The 20,785-nt window shown below is 41.4% G+C and overlaps 5 non-coding genes across 5 annotated transcripts; all 5 read left to right on the top strand.

Annotated features, from left to right (window-relative positions):
- Positions 1–2,501: 2,501 nt before the first annotated feature.
- Positions 2,502–2,573, top strand: trnae-cuc (transfer RNA glutamic acid (anticodon CUC)). Its single transcript has one exon. It is a non-coding gene; the product is annotated as a tRNA-Glu (tRNA).
- Positions 2,574–4,592: 2,019 nt separating this feature from the next.
- On the top strand, positions 4,593–4,664 carry trnae-cuc (transfer RNA glutamic acid (anticodon CUC)). The gene has a single exon. It is a non-coding gene; the product is annotated as a tRNA-Glu (tRNA).
- Positions 4,665–7,291: 2,627 nt separating this feature from the next.
- Positions 7,292–7,363, top strand: trnae-cuc (transfer RNA glutamic acid (anticodon CUC)). The gene has a single exon. It is a non-coding gene; the product is annotated as a tRNA-Glu (tRNA).
- A 2,019-nt stretch (positions 7,364–9,382) lies between these two features.
- Positions 9,383–9,454, top strand: trnae-cuc (transfer RNA glutamic acid (anticodon CUC)). The gene has a single exon. It is a non-coding gene; the product is annotated as a tRNA-Glu (tRNA).
- Positions 9,455–17,750: 8,296 nt separating this feature from the next.
- On the top strand, positions 17,751–17,822 carry trnae-cuc (transfer RNA glutamic acid (anticodon CUC)). The gene has a single exon. It is a non-coding gene; the product is annotated as a tRNA-Glu (tRNA).
- Positions 17,823–20,785: the final 2,963 nt, after the last annotated feature.

The following is a 20,785-nucleotide window of genomic DNA, read 5'->3' as shown; positions in this document are numbered from 1 at the left end:
TTCCCTGGTTGTCTAGTGGTTAGGATTCGGCGCTCTCACCGCCGCGGCCCGGGTTCGATTCCCGGTCAGGGAACTTCTCTTTTGCGACTTGTTTACTTGTGCAACCTTTCACAATGAATTTAGTAGGTTATTGCACATATGTACCACTTCAAATTACAAAACCATTTGCCCTGCAGTGTCCTTCCCTGTTGTTCTAGTTGTGCACCAGTCTCTCCTGCAGCAAAGCACCCCCACAACATGATGCTGCCACCCCTGTGCTTCACGGTTGGGATGGTGTTCTTCGGCTTGTATGACACCCCCTTTCTCCTCCAAACACAACAATGGTCAATATGGCCAAACACTTCTATTTTTGTTTCATCAGACCAGAGGACATTTCTCCAAAAAGTAGGATCTTTGTCCCCAAACTGTAGTCTGGCATTTTCAGGTTATGTCGATATAGGACTCGTTTCACTGTAGATACTTCTGTATCTGTTTCCTCCAGCATCTTCACAAGGTCCTTTGCTGTTGTTTTGCATACTATTGCTTGTACAGAGGAACGTGGTACCTTCAGGCGTTTGGAAATTGCTCCCAAGGATGAACCAGACTTGTGGACGTCTACATTTTATTTCTGAGGTCTTGGCTGATTTCTTTTGAAAATCCCATGATCTCAAGCAAAGAGGCACTGAGTTTGAAGGCAGGCCATGAAAAACATCTACAGGTACACCTCCAATTGACTCAAATTATGTCAATTAGCCTATCAGAAGATTCTAAAGCCAGGACATCATTTTTGGTCATTATCCAAGTTGTTTAAAGGCACAGCCAACCTAGTGTTTGTAAACTTCTGACCCACTGGATTTGTGATACACTGAATTATAAGTGAAATAATCTGTCTGTAAACAAATTTTGGAAAAATTACTTGTGTCATGCACAAAGTAGATGTCCTAACCGACTTGCCAAAACTATAGTTTGTTAACAAGAAATGTGTGGAATGGTTGACAAACGAGTTTTAATGACTCCAACCTAAGTGTATGTAAACTTCAGACTTCAACTGTATGTACCATTTCAAATTATGAAACAATTTGAATTGCAGTATCCTTCCCTGGTTGTCTAGTGGTTAGGATTCGGCGCTCTCACCGCCGCGGCCCGGGTTTGATTCCCGGTCAGGGAATATCAGTACCACTTCAAGTTACAAAACGATTTGCCCTGCAGTGTCTTTCTGAGGTCTACATTTTATTTCTGAGGTCTTGGCTGATTTCTTTTGAAAATCCCATGATCTCAAGCAAAGAGGCACTGAGTTTGAAGGCAGGCCATGAAATACATCTACAGGTACACCTCCAATTGACTCAAATTATGTCAATTAGCCTATCAGAAGATTCTAAAGCCAGGACATCATTTTTGGTCATTGTCCAAGTTGTTTAAAGGCACAGCCAAACTAGTGTTTGTAAACTTCTGACGCACTGTATGTACCATTTCAAATTATGAAACAGTTTGAATTGCAGTATCCTTCCCTGGTTGTCTAGTGGTTAGGATTCGGCGCTCTCACCGCCGCGGCCCTGGTTCGATTCCCGGTCAGGGAATATCAGTACCACTTCAAATTACAAAATTATTTGCCCTGCAGTGTCCTTCTGAGGTCTACAATTTATTTCTGAGGTCTTGGCTGATTTCTTTTGAAAATCCCATGATCTCAAGCAAAGAGGCACTGAGTTTGAAGGCAGGCCATGAAATACATCTACAGGTACACCTCCAATTGACTCAAATTATGTCAATTAGCCTATCAGAAGATTCTAAAGCCAGGACATCATTTTTGGTCATTGTCCAAGTTGTTTAAAGGCACAGCCAACCTAGTGTTTGTAAACTTCTGACCCACTGGATTTGTGATACACTGAATTATAAGTGAAATAATCTGTCTGTAAACAAATTTTGGAAAAATTACTTGTGTCATGCACAAAGTAGATGTCCTAACCGACTTGCCAAAACTATAGTTTGTTAACAAGAAATGTGTGGAATGGTTGACAAACGAGTTTTAATGACTCCAACCTAAGTGTATGTAAACTTCAGACTTCAACTGTATGTACCATTTCAAATTATGAAACAATTTGAATTGCAGTATCCTTCCCTGGTTGTCTAGTGGTTAGGATTCGGCGCTCTCACCGCAGCGGCCCGGGTTCGATTCCCGGTCAGGGAATATCAGTACCACTTCAAATTACAAAATTATTTGCCCTGCAGTGTCCTTCTGAGGTCTAAATTTTATATCTGAGGTCTTGGCTGATTTCTTTTGAAAATCCCATGATCTCAAGCAAAGAGGCACTGAGTTTGAAGGCAGGCCATGAAATACATCTACAGGTACACCTCCAATTGACTCAAATTATGTCAAGTAGCCTATCAGAAGATTCTAAAGCCAGGACATCATTTTTGGTCATTGTCCTATTTGTTTAAAGGCACAGCCAACCTAGTGTTTTTAAACTTCTGACCCACTGTATGTACCATTTCAAATTGTGGACCAATTTGCACTGCAGTATCCTTCCCTGGTGGTCTAGTGGTTAGGATTCGGCGCTCTCACCGCCGCGGCCCGGGTTCGATTCCCGGTCAGGGAACTTCTCTTTTGCGACTTGTTTACTTGTGCAACCTGTCACAATGAATTTAGTAGGTTATTGCACATATGTACCACTTCAAATTACAAAACCATTTGCCCTGCAGTGTCCTTCCCTCTTGTTCTAGTTGTGCACCAGTCTCTCCTGCAGCAAAGCACCCCCACAACATGATGCTGCCACCCCTGTGCTTCACGGTTGGGATGGTGTTCTTCGGCTTGTAAGACACCCCCTTTCTCCTCCAAACACAACAATGGTCAATATGGCCAAACACTTCTATTTTTGTTTCATCAGACCAGAGGACATTTCTCCAAAAAGTAGGATCTTTGTCCCCAAACTGTAGTCTGGCATTTTCAGGTTATGTCGATATAGGACTCGTTTCACTGTAGATACTTCTGTATCTGTTTCCTCCAGCATCTTCACAAGGTCCTTTGCTGTTGTTTTGCATACTATTGCTTGTACAGAGGAACGTGGTACCTTCAGGCGTTTGGAAATTGCTCCCAAGGATGAACCAGACTTGTGGACGTCTACATTTTATTTCTGAGGTCTTGGCTGATTTCTTTTGAAAATCCCATGATCTCAAGCAAAGAGGCACTGAGTTTGAAGGCAGGCCATGAAAAACATCTACAGGTACACCTCCAATTGACTCAAATTATGTCAATTAGCCTATCAGAAGATTCTAAAGCCAGGACATCATTTTTGGTCATTGTCCAAGTTGTTTAAAGGCACAGCCAACCTAGTGTTTGTAAACTTCTGACCCACTGGATTTGTGATACACTGAATTATAAGTGAAATAATCTGTCTGTAAACAAATTTTGGAAAAATTACTTGTGTCATGCACAAAGTAGATGTCCTAACCGACTTGCCAAAACTATAGTTTGTTAACAAGAAATGTGTGGAATGGTTGACAAACGAGTTTTAATGACTCCAACCTAAGTGTATGTAAACTTCAGACTTCAACTGTATGTACCATTTCAAATTATGAAACAATTTGAATTGCAGTATCCTTCCCTGGTTGTCTAGTGGTTAGGATTCGGCGCTCTCACCGCCGCGGCCCTGGTTTGATTCCCGGTCAGGTAATATCAGTACCACTTCAAGTCACAAAACGATTTGCCCTGCAGTGTCCTTCTGAGGTCTACATTTTATTTCTGAGGTCTTGGCTGATTTCTTTTGAAAATCCCATGATCTCAAGCAAAGAGGCACTGAGTTTGAAGGCAGGCCATGAAATACATCTACAGGTACACCTCCAATTGACTCAAAATATGTCAATTAGCCTATCAGAAGATTCTAAAGCCAGGACATCATTTTTGGTCATTGTCCAAGTTGTTTAAAGGCACAGCCAAACTAGTGTTTGTAAACTTCTGACCCACTGGATTTGTGATACACTGAATTATAAGTGAAATAATCTGTCTGTAAACAAATTTTGGAAAAATTACTTGTGTCATGCACAAAGTAGATGTCCTAACCGACTTGCCAAAACTATAGTTTGTTAACAAGAAATGTGTGGAATGGTTGACAAACGAGTTTTAATGACTCCAACCTAAGTGTATGTAAACTTCAGACTTCAACTGTATGTACCATTTCAAATTATGAAACAATTTGAATGGCAGTATCCTTCCCTGGTTGTCTAGTGGTTAGGATTCGGCGCTCTCACCGCCGCGGCCCGGGTTCGATTCCCGGTCAGGGAATATCAGTACCACTTCAAATTACAAAATTATTTGCCCTGCAGTGTCCTTCTGAGGTCTACATTTTATATCTGAGGTCTTGGCTGATTTCTTTTGAAAATCCCATGATCTCAACCAAAGAGGCACTGAGTTTGAAGGCAGGCCATGAAATACATCTACAGGTACACCTCCAATTGACTCAAATTATGTCAATTAGCCTATCATAAGATTCTAAAGCCAGGACATCATTTTTGGTCATTGTCCAAGTTGTTTAAAGGCACAGCCAACCTAGTGTTTGTAAACTTCTGACCCACTGTATGTACCATTTCAAATTGTGGACCAATTTGCACTGCAGTATCCTTCCCTGGTGGTCTAGTGGTTAGGATTCGGCGCTCTCACCGCCGCGGCCCGGGTTCGATTCCCGGTCAGGGAACTTCTCTTTTGCGACTTGTTTACTTGTGCAACCTGTCACAATGAATTTAGTAGGTTATTGCACATATGTACCACTTCAAATTACAAAACCATTTGCCCTGCAGTGTCCTTCCCTCTTGTTCTAGTTGTGCACCAGTCTCTCCTGCAGCAAAGCACCCCCACAACATGATGCTGCCACCCCTGTTCTTCACGGTTGGGATGGTGTTCTTCGGCTTGTAAGACACCCCCTTTCTCCTCCAAACACAACAATGGTCAATATGGCCAAACACTTCTATTTTTGTTTCATCAGACCAGAGGACATTTCTCCAAAAAGTAGGATCTTTGTCCCCAAACTGTAGTCTGGCATTTTCAGGTTATGTCGATATAGGACTCGTTTCACTGTAGATACTTCTGTATCTGTTTCCTCCAGCATCTTCACAAGGTCCTTTGCTGTTGTTTTGCATACTATTGCTTGTACAGAGGAACGTGGTACCTTCAGGCGTTTGGAAATTGCTCCCAAGGATGAACCAGACTTGTGGACGTCTACATTTTATTTCTGAGGTCTTGGCTGATTTCTTTTGAAAATCCCATGATCTCAAGCAAAGAGGCACTGAGTTTGAAGGCAGGCCATGAAAAACATCTACAGGTACACCTCCAATTGACTCAAATTATGTCAATTAGCCTATCAGAAGATTCTAAAGCCAGGACATCATTTTTGGTCATTGTCCAAGTTGTTTAAAGGCACAGCCAACCTAGTGTTTGTAAACTTCTGACCCACTGGATTTGTGATACACTGAATTATAAGTGAAATAATCTGTCTGTAAACAAATTTTGGAAAAATTACTTGTGTCATGCACAAAGTAGATGTCCTAACCGACTTGCCAAAACTATAGTTTGTTAACAAGAAATGTGTGGAATGGTTGACAAACGAGTTTTAATGACTCCAACCTAAGTGTATGTAAACTTCAGACTTCAACTGTATGTACCATTTCAAATTATGAAACAATTTGAATTGCAGTATCCTTCCCTGGTTGTCTAGTGGTTAGGATTCGGCGCTCTCACCGCCGCGGCCCGGGTTTGATTCCCGGTCAGGTAATATCAGTACCACTTCAAGTTACAAAACGATTTGCCCTGCAGTGTCCTTCTGAGGTCTACATTTTATTTCTGAGGTCTTGGCTGATTTCTTTTGAAAATCCCATGATCTCAAGCAAAGAGGCACTGAGTTTGAAGGCAGGCCATGAAATACATCTACAGGTACACCTCCAATTGACTCAAAATATGTCAATTAGCCTATCAGAAGATTCTAAAGCCAGGACATCATTTTTGGTCATTGTCCAAGTTGTTTAAAGGCACAGCCAACCTAGTGTTTGTAAACTTCTGACCCACTGGATTTGTGATACACTGAATTATAAGTGAAATAATCTGTCTGTAAACAAATTTTGGAAAAATTACTTGTGTCATGCACAAAGTAGATGTCCTAACCGACTTGCCAAAACTATAGTTTGTTAACAAGAAATGTGTGGAATGGTTGACAAACGAGTTTTAATGACTCCAACCTAAGTGTATGTAAACTTCAGACTTCAACTGTATGTACCATTTCAAATTATGAAACAATTTGAATTGCAGTATCCTTCCCTGGTTGTCTAGTGGTTAGGATTCGGCGCTCTCACCGCCGCGGCCCGGGTTTGATTCCCGGTCAGGTAATATCAGTACCACTTCAAGTTACAAAACGATTTGCCCTGCAGTGTCCTTCTGAGGTCTACATTTTATTTCTGAGGTCTTGGCTGATTTCTTTTGAAAATCCCATGATCTCAAGCAAAGAGGCACTGAGTTTGAAGGCAGGCCATGAAATACATCTACAGGTACACCTCCAATTGACTCAAAATATGTCAATTAGCCTATCAGAAGATTCTAAAGCCAGGACATCATTTTTGGTCATTGTCCAAGTTGTTTAAAGGCACAGCCAAACTAGTGTTTGTAAACTTCTGACCCACTGGATTTGTGATACACTGAATTATAAGTGAAATAATCTGTCTGTAAACAAATTTTGGAAAAATTACTTGTGTCATGCACAAAGTAGATGTCCTAACCGACTTGCCAAAACTATAGTTTGTTAACAAGAAATGTGTGGAATGGTTGACAAACGAGTTTTAATGACTCCAACCTAAGTGTATGTAAACTTCAGACTTCAACTGTATGTACCATTTCAAATTATGAAACAATTTGAATTGCAGTATCCTTCCCTGGTTGTCTAGTGGTTAGGATTCGGCGCTCTCACCGCCGCGGCCCGGGTTCGATTCCCGGTCAGGGAATATCAGTACCACTTCAAATTACAAAATTATTTGCCCTGCAGTGTCCTTCTGAGGTCTACATTTTATATCTGAGGTCTTGGCTGATTTCTTTTGAAAATCCCATGATCTAAAGCAAAGAGGCACTGAGTTTGAAGGCAGGCCATGAAATACATCTACAGGTACACCTCCAATTGACTCAAATTATGTCAATTAGCCTATCAGAAGATTCTAAAGCCAGGACATCATTTTTGGTCATTGTCCAAGTTGTTTAAAGGCACAGCCAACCTAGTGTTTGTAAACTTCTGACCCACTGTATGTACCATTTCAAATTGTGGACCAATTTGCACTGCAGTATCCTTCCCTGGTGGTCTAGTGGTTAGGATTCGGCGCTCTCACCGCCGCGGCCCGGGTTCGATTCCCGGTCAGGGAACTTCTCTTTTGCGACTTGTTTACTTGTGCAACCTGTCACAATGAATTTAGTAGGTTATTGCACATATGTACCACTTCAAATTACAAAACCATTTGCCCTGCAGTGTCCTTCCCTCTTGTTCTAGTTGTGCACCAGTCTCTCCTGCAGCAAAGCACCCCCACAACATGATGCTGCCACCCCTGTTCTTCACGGTTGGGATGGTGTTCTTCGGCTTGTAAGACACCCCCTTTCTCCTCCAAACACAACAATGGTCAATATGGCCAAACACTTCTATTTTTGTTTCATCAGACCAGAGGACATTTCTCCAAAAAGTAGGATCTTTGTCCCCAAACTGTAGTCTGGCATTTTCAGGTTATGTCGATATAGGACTCGTTTCACTGTAGATACTTCTGTATCTGTTTCCTCCAGCATCTTCACAAGGTCCTTTGCTGTTGTTTTGCATACTATTGCTTGTACAGAGGAACGTGGTACCTTCAGGCGTTTGGAAATTGCTCCCAAGGATGAACCAGACTTGTGGACGTCTACATTTTATTTCTGAGGTCTTGGCTGATTTCTTTTGAAAATCCCATGATCTCAAGCAAAGAGGCACTGAGTTTGAAGGCAGGCCATGAAAAACATCTACAGGTACACCTCCAATTGACTCAAATTATGTCAATTAGCCTATCAGAAGATTCTAAAGCCAGGACATCATTTTTGGTCATTGTCCAAGTTGTTTAAAGGCACAGCCAACCTAGTGTTTGTAAACTTCTGACCCACTGGATTTGTGATACACTGAATTATAAGTGAAATAATCTGTCTGTAAACAAATTTTGGAAAAATTACTTGTGTCATGCACAAAGTAGATGTCCTAACCGACTTGCCAAAACTATAGTTTGTTAACAAGAAATGTGTGGAATGGTTGACAAACGAGTTTTAATGACTCCAACCTAAGTGTATGTAAACTTCAGACTTCAACTGTATGTACCATTTCAAATTATGAAACAATTTGAATTGCAGTATCCTTCCCTGGTTGTCTAGTGGTTAGGATTCGGCGCTCTCACCGCCGCGGCCCGGGTTTGATTCCCGGTCAGGTAATATCAGTACCACTTCAAGTTACAAAACGATTTGCCCTGCAGTGTCCTTCTGAGGTCTACATTTTATTTCTGAGGTCTTGGCTGATTTCTTTTGAAAATCCCATGATCTCAAGCAAAGAGGCACTGAGTTTGAAGGCAGGCCATGAAATACATCTACAGGTACACCTCCAATTGACTCAAAATATGTCAATTAGCCTATCAGAAGATTCTAAAGCCAGGACATCATTTTTGGTCATTGTCCAAGTTGTTTAAAGGCACAGCCAAACTAGTGTTTGTAAACTTCTGACCCACTGGATTTGTGATACACTGAATTATAAGTGAAATAATCTGTCTGTAAACAAATTTTGGAAAAATTACTTGTGTCATGCACAAAGTAGATGTCCTAACCGACTTGCCAAAACTATAGTTTGTTAACAAGAAATGTGTGGAATGGTTGACAAACGAGTTTTAATGACTCCAACCTAAGTGTATGTAAACTTCAGACTTCAACTGTATGTACCATTTCAAATTATGAAACAATTTGAATTGCAGTATCCTTCCCTGGTTGTCTAGTGGTTAGGATTCGGCGCTCTCACCGCCGCGGCCCGGGTTCGATTCCCGGTCAGGGAATATCAGTACCACTTCAAATTACAAAATTATTTGCCCTGCAGTGTCCTTCTGAGGTCTACATTTTATATCTGAGGTCTTGGCTGATTTCTTTTGAAAATCCCATGATCTAAAGCAAAGAGGCACTGAGTTTGAAGGCAGGCCATGAAATACATCTACAGGTACACCTCCAATTGACTCAAATTATGTCAATTAGCCTATCAGAAGATTCTAAAGCCAGGACATCATTTTTGGTCATTGTCCAAGTTGTTTAAAGGCACAGCCAACCTAGTGTTTGTAAACTTCTGACCCACTGTATGTACCATTTCAAATTGTGGACCAATTTGCACTGCAGTATCCTTCCCTGGTGGTCTAGTGGTTAGGATTCGGCGCTCTCACCGCCGCGGCCCGGGTTCGATTCCCGGTCAGGGAACTTCTCTTTTGCGACTTGTTTACTTGTGCAACCTGTCACAATGAATTTAGTAGGTTATTGCACATATGTACCACTTCAAATTACAAAACCATTTGCCCTGCAGTGTCCTTCCCTCTTGTTCTAGTTGTGCACCAGTCTCTCCTGCAGCAAAGCACCCCCACAACATGATGCTGCCACCCCTGTTCTTCACGGTTGGGATGGTGTTCTTCGGCTTGTAAGACACCCCCTTTCTCCTCCAAACACAACAATGGTCAATATGGCCAAACACTTCTATTTTTGTTTCATCAGACCAGAGGACATTTCTCCAAAAAGTAGGATCTTTGTCCCCAAACTGTAGTCTGGCATTTTCAGGTTATGTCGATATAGGACTCGTTTCACTGTAGATACTTCTGTATCTGTTTCCTCCAGCATCTTCACAAGGTCCTTTGCTGTTGTTTTGCATACTATTGCTTGTACAGAGGAACGTGGTACCTTCAGGCGTTTGGAAATTGCTCCCAAGGATGAACCAGACTTGTGGACGTCTACATTTTATTTCTGAGGTCTTGGCTGATTTCTTTTGAAAATCCCATGATCTCAAGCAAAGAGGCACTGAGTTTGAAGGCAGGCCATGAAAAACATCTACAGGTACACCTCCAATTGACTCAAATTATGTCAATTAGCCTATCAGAAGATTCTAAAGCCAGGACATCATTTTTGGTCATTGTCCAAGTTGTTTAAAGGCACAGCCAACCTAGTGTTTGTAAACTTCTGACCCACTGGATTTGTGATACACTGAATTATAAGTGAAATAATCTGTCTGTAAACAAATTTTGGAAAAATTACTTGTGTCATGCACAAAGTAGATGTCCTAACCGACTTGCCAAAACTATAGTTTGTTAACAAGAAATGTGTGGAATGGTTGACAAACGAGTTTTAATGACTCCAACCTAAGTGTATGTAAACTTCAGACTTCAACTGTATGTACCATTTCAAATTATGAAACAATTTGAATTGCAGTATCCTTCCCTGGTTGTCTAGTGGTTAGGATTCGGCGCTCTCACCGCCGCGGCCCGGGTTTGATTCCCGGTCAGGTAATATCAGTACCACTTCAAGTTACAAAACGATTTGCCCTGCAGTGTCCTTCTGAGGTCTACATTTTATTTCTGAGGTCTTGGCTGATTTCTTTTGAAAATCCCATGATCTCAAGCAAAGAGGCACTGAGTTTGAAGGCAGGCCATGAAATACATCTACAGGTACACCTCCAATTGACTCAAAATATGTCAATTAGCCTATCAGAAGATTCTAAAGCCAGGACATCATTTTTGGTCATTGTCCAAGTTGTTTAAAGGCACAGCCAAACTAGTGTTTGTAAACTTCTGACCCACTGGATTTGTGATACACTGAATTATAAGTGAAATAATCTGTCTGTAAACAAATTTTGGAAAAATTACTTGTGTCATGCACAAAGTAGATGTCCTAACCGACTTGCCAAAACTATAGTTTGTTAACAAGAAATGTGTGGAATGGTTGACAAACGAGTTTTAATGACTCCAACCTAAGTGTATGTAAACTTCAGACTTCAACTGTATGTACCATTTCAAATTATGAAACAATTTGAATTGCAGTATCCTTCCCTGGTTGTCTAGTGGTTAGGATTCGGCGCTCTCACCGCCGCGGCCCGGGTTCGATTCCCGGTCAGGGAATATCAGTACCACTTCAAATTACAAAATTATTTGCCCTGCAGTGTCCTTCTGAGGTCTACATTTTATATCTGAGGTCTTGGCTGATTTCTTTTGAAAATCCCATGATCTAAAGCAAAGAGGCACTGAGTTTGAAGGCAGGCCATGAAATACATCTACAGGTACACCTCCAATTGACTCAAATTATGTCAATTAGCCTATCAGAAGATTCTAAAGCCAGGACATCATTTTTGGTCATTGTCCAAGTTGTTTAAAGGCACAGCCAACCTAGTGTTTGTAAACTTCTGACCCACTGGATTTGTGATACACTGAATTATAAGTGAAATAATCTGTCTGTAAACAAATTTTGGAAAAATTACTTGTGTCATGCACAAAGTAGATGTCCTAACCGACTTGCCAAAACTATAGTTTGTTAACAAGAAATGTGTGGAATGGTTGACAAACGAGTTTTAATGACTCCAACCTAAGTGTATGTAAACTTCAGACTTCAACTGTATGTACCATTTCAAATTATGAAACAATTTGAATTGCAGTATCCTTCCCTGGTTGTCTAGTGGTTAGGATTCGGCGCTCTCACCGCCGCGGCCCGGGTTCGTATTCCCGGTCAGGGAATATCAGTACCACTTCAAATTACAAAATTATTTGCCCTGCAGTGTCCTTCTGAGGTCTACATTTTATATCTGAGGTCTTGGCTGATTTCTTTTGAAAATCCCATGATCTCAAGCAAAGAGGCACTGAGTTTGAAGGCAGGCCATGAAATACATCTACAGGTACACCTCCAATTGACTCAAATTATGTCAATTAGCCTATCAGAAGATTCTAAAGCCAGGACATCATTTTTGGTCATTGTCCAAGTTGTTTAAAGGCACAGCCAACCTAGTGTTTGTAAACTTCTGACCCACTGTATGTACCATTTCAAATTGTGGACCAATTTGGACTGCAGTATCCTTCCCTTGTGGTCTAGTGATTAGGATTCGGCGCTCTCACCGCCGCGGCCCGGGTTCGATTCCCGGTCAGGGAACTTCTCTTTTGCGACTTGTTTACTTGTGCAACCTGTCACAATGAATTTAGTAGGTTATTGCACATATGTACCACTTCAAATTACAAAACCATTTGCCCTGCAGTGTCCTTCCCTCTTGTTCTAGTTGTGCACCAGTCTCTCCTGCAGCAAAGCACCCCCACAACATGATGCTGCCACCCCTGTGCTTCACGGTTGGGATGGTGTTCTTCGGCTTGTAAGACACCCCCTTTCTCCTCCAAACACAACAATGGTCAATATGGCCAAACACTTCTATTTTTGTTTCATCAGACCAGAGGACATTTCTCCAAAAAGTAGGATCTTTGTCCCCAAACTGTAGTCTGGCATTTTCAGGTTATGTCGATATAGGACTCGTTTCACTGTAGATACTTCTGTATCTGTTTCCTCCAGCATCTTCACAAGGTCCTTTGCTGTTGTTTTGCATACTATTGCTTGTACAGAGGAACGTGGTACCTTCAGGCGTTTGGAAATTGCTCCCAAGGATGAACCAGACTTGTGGACGTCTACATTTTATTTCTGAGGTCTTGGCTGATTTCTTTTGAAAATCCCATGATCTCAAGCAAAGAGGCACTGAGTTTGAAGGCAGGCCATGAAAAACATCTACAGGTACACCTCCAATTGACTCAAATTATGTCAATTAGCCTATCAGAAGATTCTAAAGCCAGGACATCATTTTTGGTCATTGTCCAAGTTGTTTAAAGGCACAGCCAACCTAGTGTTTGTAAACTTCTGACCCACTGGATTTGTGATACACTGAATTATAAGTGAAATAATCTGTCTGTAAACAAATTTTGGAAAAATTACTTGTGTCATGCACAAAGTAGATGTCCTAACCGACTTGCCAAAACTATAGTTTGTTAACAAGAAATGTGTGGAATGGTTGACAAACGAGTTTTAATGACTCCAACCTAAGTGTATGTAAACTTCAGACTTCAACTGTATGTACCATTTCAAATTATGAAACAATTTGAATTGCAGTATCCTTCCCTGGTTGTCTAGTGGTTAGGATTCGGCGCTCTCACCGCCGCGGCCCGGGTTCGATTCCCGGTCAGGGAATATCAGTACCACTTCAAATTACAAAATTATTTGCCCTGCAGTGTCCTTCTGAGGTCTACATTTTATATCTGAGGTCTTGGCTGATTTCTTTTGAAAATCCCATGATCTAAAGCAAAGAGGCACTGAGTTTGAAGGCAGGCCATGAAATACATCTACAGGTACACCTCCAATTGACTCAAATTATGTCAATTAGCCTATCAGAAGATTCTAAAGCCAGGACATCATTTTTGGTCATTGTCCAAGTTGTTTAAAGGCACAGCCAACCTAGTGTTTGTAAACTTCTGACCCACTGGATTTGTGATACACTGAATTATAAGTGAAATAATCTGTCTGTAAACAAATTTTGGAAAAATTACTTGTGTCATGCACAAAGTAGATGTCCTAACCGACTTGCCAAAACTATAGTTTGTTAACAAGAAATGTGTGGAATGGTTGACAAACGAGTTTTAATGACTCCAACCTAAGTGTATGTAAACTTCAGACTTCAACTGTATGTACCATTTCAAATTATGAAACAATTTGAATTGCAGTATCCTTCCCTGGTTGTCTAGTGGTTAGGATTCGGCGCTCTCACCGCCGCGGCCCGGGTTCGTATTCCCGGTCAGGGAATATCAGTACCACTTCAAATTACAAAATTATTTGCCCTGCAGTGTCCTTCTGAGGTCTACATTTTATATCTGAGGTCTTGGCTGATTTCTTTTGAAAATCCCATGATCTCAAGCAAAGAGGCACTGAGTTTGAAGGCAGGCCATGAAATACATCTACAGGTACACCTCCAATTGACTCAAATTATGTCAATTAGCCTATCAGAAGATTCTAAAGCCAGGACATCATTTTTGGTCATTGTCCAAGTTGTTTAAAGGCACAGCCAACCTAGTGTTTGTAAACTTCTGACCCACTGTATGTACCATTTCAAATTGTGGACCAATTTGGACTGCAGTATCCTTCCCTTGTGGTCTAGTGGTTAGGATTCGGCACTCTCACCGCCGCGGCCCGGGTTCGATTCCCGGTCAGGGAACTTCTCTTTTGCGACTTGTTTACTTGTGCAACCTGTCACAATGAATTTAGTAGGTTATTGCACATATGTACCACTTCAAATTACAAAACCATTTGCCCTGCAGTGTCCTTCCCTCTTGTTCTAGTTGTGCACCAGTCTCTCCTGCAGCAAAGCACCCCCACAACATGATGCTGCCACCCCTGTGCTTCACGGTTGGGATGGTGTTCTTCGGCTTGTAAGACACCCCCTTTCTCCTCCAAACACAACAATGGTCAATATGGCCAAACACTTCTATTTTTGTTTCATCAGACCAGAGGACATTTCTCCAAAAAGTAGGATCTTTGTCCCCAAACTGTAGTCTGGCATTTTCAGGTTATGTCGATATAGGACTCGTTTCACTGTAGATACTTCTGTATCTGTTTCCTCCAGCATCTTCACAAGGTCCTTTGCTGTTGTTTTGCATACTATTGCTTGTACAGAGGAACGTGGTACCTTCAGGCGTTTGGAAATTGCTCCCAAGGATGAACCAGACTTGTGGACGTCTACATTTTATTTCTGAGGTCTTGGCTGATTTCTTTTGAAAATCCCATGATCTCAAGCAAAGAGGCACTGAGTTTGAAGGCAGGCCATGAAAAACATCTACAGGTACACCTCCAATTGACTCAAATTATGTCAATTAGCCTATCAGAAGATTCTAAAGCCAGGACATCATTTTTGGTCATTGTCCAAGTTGTTTAAAGGCACAGCCAACCTAGTGTTTGTAAACTTCTGACCCACTGGATTTGTGATACACTGAATTATAAGTGAAATAATCTGTCTGTAAACAAATTTTGGAAAAATTACTTGTGTCATGCACAAAGTAGATGTCCTAACCGACTTGCCAAAACTATAGTTTGTTAACAAGAAATGTGTGGAATGGTTGACAAACGAGTTTTAATGACTCCAACCTAAGTGTATGTAAACTTCAGACTTCAACTGTATGTACCATTTCAAATTATGAAACAATTTGAATTGCAGTATCCTTCCCTGGTTGTCTAGTGGTTAGGATTCGGCGCTCTCACCGCCGCGGCCCGGGTTCGTATTCCCGGTCAGGGAATATCAGTACCACTTCAAATTACAAAATTATTTGCCCTGCAGTGTCCTTCTGAGGTCTACATTTTATATCTGAGGTCTTGGCTGATTTCTTTTGAAAATCCCATGATCTCAAGCAAAGAGGCACTGAGTTTGAAGGCAGGCCATGAAATACATCTACAGGTACACCTCCAATTGACTCAAATTATGTCAATTAGCCTATCAGAAGATTCTAAAGCCAGGACATCATTTTTGGTCATTGTCCAAGTTGTTTAAAGGCACAGCCAACCTAGTGTTTGTAAACTTCTGACCCACTGTATGTACCATTTCAAATTGTGGACCAATTTGGACTGCAGTATCCTTCCCTTGTGGTCTAGTGGTTAGGATTCGGCGCTCTCACCGCCGCGGCCCGGGTTCGATTCCCGGTCAGGGAACTTCTCTTTTGCGACTTGTTTACTTGTGCAACCTGTCACAATGAATTTAGTAGGTTATTGCACATATGTACCACTTCAAATTACAAAACCATTTGCCCTGCAGTGTCCTTCCCTCTTGTTCTAGTTGTGCACCAGTCTCTCCTGCAGCAAAGCACCCCCACAACATGATGCTGCCACCCCTGTGCTTCACGGTTGGGATGGTGTTCTTCGGCTTGTAAGACACCCCCTTTCTCCTCCAAACACAACAATGGTCAATATGGCCAAACACTTCTATTTTTGTTTCATCAGACCAGAGGACATTTCTCCAAAAAGTAGGATCTTTGTCCCCAAACTGTAGTCTGGCATTTTCAGGTTATGTCGATATAGGACTCGTTTCACTGTAGATACTTCTGTATCTGTTTCCTCCAGCATCTTCACAAGGTCCTTTGCTGTTGTTTTGCATACTATTGCTTGTACAGAGGAACGTGGTACCTTCAGGCGTTTGGAAATTGCTCCCAAGGATGAACCAGACTTGTGGACGTCTACATTTTATTTCTGAGGTCTTGGCTGATTTCTTTTGAAAATCCCATGATCTCAAGCAAAGAGGCACTGAGTTTGAAGGCAGGCCATGAAAAACATCTACAGGTACACCTCCAATTGACTCAAATTATGTCAATTAGCCTATCAGAAGATTCTAAAGCCAGGACATCATTTTTGGTCATTGTCCAAGTTGTTTAAAGGCACAGCCAACCTAGTGTTTGTAAACTTCTGACCCACTGGATTTGTGATACACTGAATTATAAGTGAAATAATCTGTCTGTAAACAAATTTTGGAAAAATTACTTGTGTCATGCACAAAGTAGATGTCCTAACCGACTTGCCAAAACTATAGTTTGTTAACAAGAAATGTGTGGAATGGTTGACAAACGAGTTTTAATGACTCCAACCTAAGTGTATGTAAACTTCAGACTTCAACTGTATGTACCATTTCAAATTATGAAACAATTTGAATTGCAGTATCCTTCCCTGGTTGTCTAGTGGTTAGGATTCGGCGCTCTCACCGCCGCGGCCCGGGTTCGATTCCCGGTCAGGGAATATCAGTACCACTTCAAATTACAAAATTATTTGCCCTGCAGTGTCCTTCTGAGGTCTACATTTTATATCTGAGGTCTTGGCTGATTTCTTTTGAAAATCCCATGATCTCAAGCAAAGAGGCACTGAGTTTGAAGGCAGGCCATGAAATACATCTACAGGTACACCTCCAATTGACTCAAATTATGTCAATTAGCCTATCAGAAGATTCTAAAGCCAGGACATCATTTTTGGTCATTGTCCAAGTTGTTTAAAGGCACAGCCAACCTAGTGTTTGTAAACTTCTGACCCACTGGATTTGTGATACACTGAATTATAAGTGAAATAATCTGTCTGTAAACAAATTTTGGAAAAATTACTTGTGTCATGCACAAAGTAGATGTCCTAACCGACTTGCCAAAACTATAGTTTGTTAACAAGAAATGTGTGGAATGGTTGACAAACGAGTTTTAATGACTCCAACCTAAGTGTATGTAAACTTCAGACTTCAACTGTATGTACCATTTCAAATTATGAAACAATTTGAATTGCAGTATCCTTCCCTGGTTGTCTAGTGGTTAGGATTCGGCGCTCTCACCGCCGCGGCCCGGGTTCGTATTCCCGGTCAGGGAATATCAGTACCACTTCAAATTACAAAATTATTTGCCCTGCAGTGTCCTTCTGAGGTCTACATTTTATATCTGAGGTCTTGGCTGATTTCTTTTGAAAATCCCATGATCTCAAGCAAAGAGGCACTGAGTTTGAAGGCAGGCCATGAAATACATCTACAGGTACACCTCCAATTGACTCAAAATATGTCAATTAGCCTATCAGAAGATTCTAAAGCCAGGACATCATTTTTGGTCATTGTCCAAGTTGTTTAAAGGCACAGCCAAACTAGTGTTTGTAAACTTCTGACCCACTGTATGTACCATTTCAAATTGTGGACCAATTTGCACTGCAGTATCCTTCCCTGGTGGTCTAGTGGTTAGGATTCGGCGCTCTCACCGCCGCGGCCCGGGTTCGATTCCCGGTCAGGGAACTTCTCTTTTGCGACTTGTTTACTTGTGCAACCTGTCACAATGAATTTAGTAGGTTATTGCACATATGTACCACTTCAAATTACAAAACCATTTGCCCTGCAGTGTCCTTCCCTCTTGTTCTAGTTGTGCACCAGTCTCTCCTGCAGCAAAGCACCCCCACAACATGATGCTGCCACCCCTGTGCTTCACGGTTGGGATGGTGTTCTTCGGCTTGTAAGACACCCCCTTTCTCCTCCAAACACAACAATGGTCAATATGGCCAAACACTTCTATTTTTGTTTCATCAGACCAGAGGACATTTCTCCAAAAAGTAGGATCTTTGTCCCCAAACTGTAGTCTGGCATTTTCAGGTTATGTCGATATAGGACTCGTTTCACTGTAGATACTTCTGTATCTGTTTCCTCCAGCATCTTCACAAGGTCCTTTGCTGTTGTTTTGCATACTATTGCTTGTACAGAGGAACGTGGTACCTTCAGGCGTTTGGAAATTGCTCCCAAGGATGAACCAGACTTGTGGACGTCTACATTTTATTTCTGAGGTCTTGGCTGATTTCTTTTGAAAATCCCATGATCTCAAGCAAAGAGGCACTGAGTTTGAAGGCAGGCCATGAAAAACATCTACAGGTACACCTCCAATTGACTCAAATTATGTCAATTAGCCTATCAGAAGATTCTAAAGCCAGGACATCATTTTTGGTCATTGTCCAAGTTGTTTAAAGGCACAGCCAACCTAGTGTTTGTAAACTTCTGACCCACTGGATTTGTGATACACTGAATTATAAGTGAAATAATCTGTCTGTAAACAAATTTTGGAAAAATTACTTGTGTCATGCACAAAGTAGATGTCCTAACCGACTTGCCAAAACTATAGTTTGTTAACAAGAAATGTGTGGAATGGTTGACAAACGAGTTTTAATGACTCCAACCTAAGTGTATGTAAACTTCAGACTTCAACTGTATGTACCATTTCAAATTATGAAACAATTTGAATTGCAGTATCCTTCCCTGGTTGTCTAGTGGTTAGGATTCGGCGCTCTCACCGCCGCGGCCCGGGTTCGTATTCCCGGTCAGGGAATATCAGTACCACTTCAAATTACAAAATTATTTGCCCTGCAGTGTCCTTCTGAGGTCTACATTTTATATCTGAGGTCTTGGCTGATTTCTTTTGAAAATCCCATGATCTCAAGCAAAGAGGCACTGAGTTTGAAGGCAGGCCATGAAATACATCTACAGGTACACCTCCAATTGACTCAAATTATGTCAATTAGCCTATCAGAAGATTCTAAAGCCAGGACATCATTTTTGGTCATTGTCCAAGTTGTTTAAAGGCACAGCCAACCTAGTGTTTGTAAACTTCTGACCCACTGTATGTACCATTTCAAATTGTGGACCAATTTGGACTGCAGTATCCTTCCCTTGTGGTCTAGTGGTTAGGATTCGGCGCTCTCACCGCCGCGGCCCGGGTTCGATTCCCGGTCAGGGAACTTCTCTTTTGCGACTTGTTTACTTGTGCAACCTGTCACAATGAATTTAGTAGGTTATTGCACATATGTACCACTTCAAATTACAAAACCATTTGCCCTGCAGTGTCCTTCCCTCTTGTTCTAGTTGTGCACCAGTCTCTCCTGCAGCAAAGCACCCCCACAACATGATGCTGCCACCCCTGTGCTTCACGGTTGGGATGGTGTTCTTCGGCTTGTAAGACACCCCCTTTCTCCTCCAAACACAACAATGGTCAATATGGCCAAACACTTCTATTTTTGTTTCATCAGACCAGAGGACATTTCTCCAAAAAGTAGGATCTTTGTCCCCAAACTGTAGTCTGGCATTTTCAGGTTATGTCGATATAGGACTCGTTTCACTGTAGATACTTCTGTATCTGTTTCCTCCAGCATCTTCACAAGGTCCTTTGCTGTTGTTTTGCATACTATTGCTTGTACAGAGGAACGTGGTACCTTCAGGCGTTTGGAAATTGCTCCCAAGGATGAACCAGACTTGTGGACGTCTACATTTTATTTCTGAGGTCTTGGCTGATTTCTTTTGAAAATCCCATGATCTCAAGCAAAGAGGCACTGAGTTTGAAGGCAGGCCATGAAAAACATCTACAGGTACACCTCCAATTGACTCAAATTATGTCAATTAGCCTATCAGAAGATTCTAAAGCCAGGACATCATTTTTGGTCATTGTCCAAGTTGTTTAAAGGCACAGCCAACCTAGTGTTTGTAAACTTCTGACCCACTGGATTTGTGATACACTGAATTATAAGTGAAATAATCTGTCTGTAAACAAATTTTGGAAAAATTACTTGTGTCATGCACAAAGTAGATGTCCTAACCGACTTGCCAAAACTATAGTTTGTTAACAAGAAATGTGTGGAATGGTTGACAAACGAGTTTTAATGACTCCAACCTAAGTGTATGTAAACTTCAGACTTCAACTGTATGTACCATTTCAAATTATGAAACAATTTGAATTGCAGTATCCTTCCCTGGTTGTCTAGTGGTTAGGATTCGGCGCTCTCACCGCCGCGGCCCGGGTTCGATTCCCGGTCAGGGAATATCAGTACCACTTCAAATTACAAAATTATTTGCCCTGCAGTGTCCTTCTGAGGTCTACATTTTATATCTGAGGTCTTGGCTGATTTCTTTTGAAAATCCCATGATCTCAAGCAAAGAGGCACTGAGTTTGAAGGCAGGCCATGAAATACATCTACAGGTACACCTCCAATTGACTCAAATTATGTCAATTAGCCTATCAGAAGATTCTAAAGCCAGGACATCATTTTTGGTCATTGTCCAAGTTGTTTAAAGGCACAGCCAACCTAGTGTTTGTAAACTTCTGACCCACTGGATTTGTGATACACTGAATTATAAGTGAAATAATCTGTCTGTAAACAAATTTTGGAAAAATTACTTGTGTCATGCACAAAGTAGATGTCCTAACCGACTTGCCAAAACTATAG

This window comes from Salvelinus fontinalis, chromosome 42, assembly GCF_029448725.1.
Source record: "Salvelinus fontinalis isolate EN_2023a chromosome 42, ASM2944872v1, whole genome shotgun sequence".
Classification (NCBI taxonomy): Eukaryota; Metazoa; Chordata; class Actinopteri; order Salmoniformes; family Salmonidae; genus Salvelinus; species Salvelinus fontinalis.
The sequence above is the reverse complement of the archived record's forward strand: the minus strand, read 5'-3'. Positions and strand labels throughout refer to the sequence as shown.